This window comes from Rhagoletis zephyria, unplaced genomic scaffold, assembly GCF_001687245.7.
Source record: "Rhagoletis zephyria isolate East Lansing unplaced genomic scaffold, Rhagoletis_zephyria_1.1 Rzeph_scaffold_00191, whole genome shotgun sequence".
Taxonomy (NCBI): Eukaryota; Metazoa; Arthropoda; class Insecta; order Diptera; family Tephritidae; genus Rhagoletis; species Rhagoletis zephyria.
In genome coordinates this window covers 384,699-391,174 of record NW_016157275.1, presented here as the reverse complement: position 1 = coordinate 391,174, position 6,476 = coordinate 384,699, and the positions used below count along the sequence as shown (strand labels likewise).

Sequence of the window (6,476 nt, the reverse complement as noted above, 5' to 3'; positions counted from 1 at the left end):
TTGAGTATAGCCGTGGAACTGTAACTGCATACCAGTTTGCACATAAATTTAATAGGCTATAAAACTGCATACCTAAACTTTTTATAGAAATTCTTAAAAAAAGTTTAAAATTTTTGGGTGTAACTGGCTGATTGTATTTCAATTCAAGGAAGGTGAATGGGTTCAATATTCGAAATCAAGGTTATTACGATTTTTAATGTTTTCTAGGGCAAATAAAGCACGTTTTGTTTTGTTTTGCAAAAAAAAAATCGCTGAGATATTCGAATAGCTGCGCAGTGAAATCTCAGCAGCAACTGATTTTATTTGCTTGCCGAAGTGATAGCAAAGCATCAGTGAATCGTCAATTATCGTAAGATGCACGAATCATACATGTGTGGATGTCGAAGCAAGCAATGTTACTTTTTATTGTCGAAAATGCTCATTCATTAATGCGCAGATGGACAAATTAAAAAAAAGAAGTTTTAAGATATGGTAGTTTTTTAGCTTACGGTGGTAGAAGTAGTAGAAATGTAATTTAGCAAAAAAAGTGTTATCTCTTCCACAAATGTGGTATAGTCCGAGCCCTGGCTGTTGAGCAAGACTTCGCTGCTTCGCACACAAGCGCATGTGTGTGATAGTGTGAGTTTGCCCACCTCTGATTTGTACCAAGGCATATTCAACAAGGTAGAAGTGACAATTCAGTGGAGCTCTCTCATAGTTGACTGTACTGTCAAAAAAATTAAACCTTTGTTAGGCATTTACCATATTTGATAAAACTCAATATCTTTGAAATTAAAGTTTTTGTAAATATGAAAATATTTAAAATCTCATTAGAATCAGCTTCATTTTAGTTATTGTATTTTCGTTTTAATGTAAATGAGGAAATGCATACTAACACAAAATTACACTCTTAATGAAACACACTCATTTATAAAACCGTTTTGACAATTTTCTTGCTTTTACTATCCCAATGTTTTTGATTATTTATTTTTTTATTCAAGTACTTAATTCTAAAGTATATTAGATATTAAACAAATCTTCTAAATTTACATCAGTACTTAACTTCAATAATTTAGCTATTAAGTTTTTGCAATTCGAAATTGCCTTTCCATTAAATTTATAAAAATAAAAAATAAATAAAAATAGCGTGCCGCTTCTGCGAGGGTAAGCACCTAATCTGACTATGCCCAGCATATCAGGCAAAGATTCAGGAAGAGCTCTTGCGGGAGGCTCTGTTAGGGCGGTTCTGCGGCCATTGCTTGTCGATGACGCATCGCGACCGATGCCGCCGATGCCATGATAAGCACCATACGACCGGAGACCTTGGAGCCAGCAGGTTGCCAGCGAAGAGGAGCGAGACAAGGTACTATCGATATACGAGTTAGACTTCAGAACGGATTCCCAAACCCGCCACCCTGAAATCGAAGAGGGCGAAATAATTGAGCGACAGCGTTGATCGGAAACACAGCGATGAACGACGGGGTGGACTGGAGACTCCGCCTCGCCAACTACCCGTCCCCTTAAGAACCGGCCAAGTAACGATAGCCGCTAAGGGCTTGAGACCATTTACGGCAGTTTCCCCCACAGCCGTTGTCAAGAAAAAATCTAGAGGACGCTTACACCTCATACGCGCCTTAATTGATGTGTGCGCGCCAGCGTCTATAATATCGGCCAGTTTGATGTGAGAATTGGGCTTAAGGGAGATTGGCTTCGGGCACCAACGAAGCTGCATGATTCGACTGAGACGGAAACATGGTCAAAGCGCTAAGCTGGCGATCCACGCAGCAGTAGTCGCTAACTATGTGCAGCTAAGCCCTACCGCTAGCGTCGACTGCTATATAGCCGCGACATACAACAACATTCGCCTGGCAGATCCTAACTTCTTCACATCGACTTCAATACATTTGGTGCTAGATGCGGACGCCTACCCGGAGATCGTTCTGCCGGGCGCCCTGCCTACTTCCTTCGGCCATCTTGTGGCACAAAATAGCTTAATCGGCTGGCTATTGTCAGGGGCTTGCCAATCTTAAACTATGTATAACTGATTCATATGTGGTCTCCGTTTTTTTTACTATACCGTTTAATTTTTTTGTTTGTAATTCATGGAAACATACGCTATTTTTGAAACTTGAATAAATATATTCAAAATTTGTGCACTGAAATGTCAAGCCATGTACTGTTTATTTCATTTTTATTCTACAGCCTTAGGAAACCATGACGAGCACCAAAAAGTGGCAACTTGCAACGGCATGTTTAGGCTTTCAAGCTCAACCAAATAAAAGAAGGGGGAAGTACCCTAACGTAAAATTGCACTTACATGCAACAGAGCACACACATTTACATACATGTGTACATATATATGGCCAAATAATTGCTACGCCGTTAGCAACTACATATGACCCGACCAAGGGCTGTTGATTCGGCTATCGAACCCCGTTTAGGTCGGCGAAATAGCTCAGAAGTTGTTCGTCCATAGGGCTAAATTTGCTACGTATTCTTCGGCTCAGGGCTAGCATCGAGCCAAACCCAGGGCCAGAAACCTACACCTGCTGTGTATGCCAGAGACGACTACACCACAACTCCACCTCAGTTAAGTGCAATGCTTGCGACGGGTGGAGTCACCTCAGCGACTGCTCAGGCCTACGGACTCACCGGCAGTGGACCACATCATTTGTGGCCCCCTGCTGCTCAAACAGAGCAGCCTTCATGGCTAACCCCAGTCCACCTCAGCAACTCAACACAAACACCGCAGCACCACAACACAATATACCGCACCACAACCACGACAGAACACACAACCGCACCACCACCCACACGCCGCCGCCAACAACTTCTGGTTCCTCCTACAACCTGTACGGTATGTCAAACCAGGATATCCCGTAAAGTGACATCAGTCAAGTGCAACACCTGCGTTGGCTGGTGCTACTGTAGCTCATGTTCAGGGCTGCGCACCACGCGAGATTGCAACGACACCCACTACCATAACAGGGATGCATCCTCCACAGCATCGCACACAGCCAATGCCGGCAAGGCAACACACATCCCTCACATCCCGCATAACAACACGTCTCCCGAACCACATGAAGCTCCTTCAATTTAACTGTAACGGAATTCAGAGCAAGATCGAGAAGATAACCGTCTTCATGGGAAGGCATGGTATATTGACAGCTGCGGTCTAAGAGACGAAGTTGCACAGCAATTCAACATTTTTGAATTGTGCCGGATACAACGTGTACCGTCGAGATCGCTAGCGAGATAAAGGTGGTGGCTTTGCGTTCATCACGCACCACACCGTGCAGTATCGTCATATTGAAGCAGACATCGACCGCAGCGATACCACCCTATAATATCAGGGCATTGCTATCCTATCCGATCAGGCGATGTCGAGCTCGAAATATTTAACGTTCATATACTTCCTGTCACCAGCTGCCTGGCAGGATATCACCTTGATATAAGTGCGCTCCTCAGAGGTGAAAACCGTATGGTAGTAGGTGACTTTAATGCGCCCCACGATCATTGGCATTCAAGCCTGCCAAGCGATCGTAGGGGAACAGACTTGGCTGAGCAGATAGGCGATTCGACATTCTGCACAATGAACGACGACGCACCCACCGGGATTATGGGCAGCTACTGCAGCTCGCCAAACATATCAATAGCCAGACCTGGTCTGATAAACCGCGTATCATGGCGACCTATGCTGACTTTGGCATCAGACCATATGCCCATAGTCATATCGATCGATACACCACCCGACCTATATCAACTTTTCTAAACCTGATTGGAAAGGCTTCGCGGAATTTATTGAGAGCACCTTCGCTGTGCACCCCTGTGCTCGATAAATACATATGTGCATAGATACATACATGACATATGTGCAGTGCGGACGTAAGCTATTGTTTTTCTCTCGAAAAAAATTGTGTTTACAGTGTGATTTACGAACTGAAAATTGCCAGAGAATGTAAATAGAAGAGTGTGAAGATAGTGCCAGTGCCACTGTTAGAAAATCGAGGCCACTCAGGTATGAAATTTGCATTTTTCTTGAAAGGTAATAAATCCTTATTTGGGTAATATTTAATAAGCAAAAGCTTTTTACTGAGTTTTGGCGCCAATGAAATCAGCTGATTGGATAATTTTGACATACGTCAAAATTCATCATATACATAAAGTTCTGATTAGAGCTTTTAGCCGGGACACAATCCAACAAAAGCCAAAGCTCAAAGCCTAAAAGTTAAAAGCTTTACTCCCCTTTAAAGTTGATGCCAACTCACCAAAAAGGGCCGAAACTAAGGGAAAAATATGGAGGGTAATGAAATCGAAGCTGATCCCTTTAAAAGCAGCATGAGCACCTCAAGGTCACCTATTTTGGCCGCAAATAGTAGGCTAGGAGAGTGTTTATCACCTTTGGGGCCCTCGGTAGAGCACGCTGGAGTTGCTGCTCTTGATTTAAGTGGTACACACCACGAAGAGGGAAACAACGCAAACACAGCAAATAGTAGCGAAAAAGCTGCAGAGAAAGATGCTTTTGTGCTCTTAGGTAGTAAAGTTAAGGACCTTATTGGTATGATGGCCCCTCCAAGGCGCAGCATTCACCAGCCAATGAGGTACTTAGTAAGTGAGGTAATGTGGCTCTACGAGAAGGCAAACATAGCAAACGGAAGAAAGAAAATTAGATCTGTTGTGAAGTATTGTAAGTTTACGCAGACCTCTCCTCCTTTTAAGAAAGGGAGTCAAACTGGTAAACGAGGGCTAGAAGATACATCCGGGATTGTGATGAACTCGCCAAAGCGAAGGAAAGCACTACTATAAAGAAAAATGGTGAAAAAGAGGTAATTGCTGCATCCTATAGCGAACATGTGGTGAACTCGCCAAAGCGAAAGGAGAGCTCTACTACAAAGAAAAATGGTGAAAAAGAGGTAATTGCTGCATCTTATAGCGAAACGTTGGCAAACGCGAATCAATTGCAACCTAGTGAATGGGTTACACAAACGAGGAAGAAGGCAAAAAAACCAAGACCCAAACCAGTTAAGCCGAACGCTATCATTATAAAGAAAGTCAATGAGAAAGGCATGTCTTATAGCGACATTCTAAGGACTGTAAAAGGCTCTGCTGATGAAACAAGCTCGGAGAACAAGTAAAAAGAGTGCGCAAAACGGCCAAAGGTGAAATACTACTTGAGCTTAAGCACGCGTATGATGAAAATACGCAGTTATTCAAGGCAGGCGTACAAAAGATACTGGGAAATGTGGCGGAGATAAAGGCTCTGTCCAATTTGACCACGCTTGAGATACATGATATGGATGAGATCACGACCAAGGAAGATGTAGCTAAGTGTATAACTGAACAAATATCGGCAATTGATGATTTCGATGTAAACTGGGTCAAAACCATCCGAAAGGGATACCCAGGCACACAGATAGCTTCACTATCTGTCCCACAGCTTATCGCGCAGAAGATTTTAACGTGCCAAAAAATTTGGATTGGTTGGTCAGTTTGCCGTATCCGGGAAAAAACTCCTCTCTCCAGATGCTATAGGTGTTTAGATTTTGGGCACCAAGCGCGGACCTGCAAATATGAGGATCGCAGCGGTTGCTGCTTTAAATGCGGGGAGAAAGGCCACAATGTTAAACAGTGTAGCAAGGAAGCCGCTTGCGTGCTCTGCAAATCTAGTGGTCAAGCCAATGAAGCCCATATTGCAGGTGGTAAGCAGTGCCCATTCTATCAGCGTGCATTAAAGGCTAAAGTATGAAGCTTCTACAATTAAATCTTAACCACTGTTCAGCTGCTCAGGAGCTACTCTGTCCAACCGTTATAGAGGAAGACATTGACATCGCTATTTTAAGCGAGCCATATAAGACAGCAAGCCAGGGTACATGGATATCAGGTAAAAAAGAAACAACTGCTATATGGGTCAATGGGGAGCAGTGTCTTGCTGAGAAACCTTATAGTCAGGAGTATTTTGTCAGAGGTAGGATCGGCGGGATATATATCTATAGCTATTATGCACCATCGAGCCTGAGTTATCAAGAATTTGAATCTTTTCTAGATAGACTAGTTCAAGACGCCATGTTATATTCTCCAAAACTTATAGCGGGTGACTTTAATGCATGGGCCGTTGAATGGGGAAGCGTTAGAACAAACCGACGAGGGCACGCCCTATTAAAGGCATTTGCACCACTCGACTTGTTCTTACTGAATACAGGTAACAAAAACACTTTTGAGAAAAATGGCAGGGGCTCCGTCGTTGACATTGCATTTTGCACCCAATCACTGGCACCAAAAACCACTTGGAAGATTAGTGACATTTATACCCAGAGTGATCATTTAGCGATTTTAATTGAAATCTGTGATGTAAGAAACCCTTCTAGCAGATGTTTCAAAAAGTATGGTAAAGGATGGTATAAAGAATCGTTCGACCCAAATATGTTTAAACTAGTACTGGATGGTATCAGAGACGTTAGTGAAACACCAGATAATGCGGAAGCTCTTTCAGAAGAGCT

The 6,476-nt window shown here is 43.1% G+C and overlaps 1 long non-coding RNA gene across 1 annotated transcript in view; it reads left to right on the top strand.

The window, feature by feature from the left end:
* The first annotated feature begins 566 nt into the window (after window positions 1-566).
* LOC108358005 (uncharacterized) overlaps window positions 567-6,476 on the top strand; it is a 14,973-nt gene continuing 9,063 nt past the window's right edge. The window contains exons 1-2 of the long non-coding RNA XR_001846691.1: window positions 567-641; window positions 5,837-5,845. This is a non-coding gene — a long non-coding RNA (uncharacterized LOC108358005). The remainder of the gene's footprint in view (window positions 642-5,836; window positions 5,846-6,476) is intronic.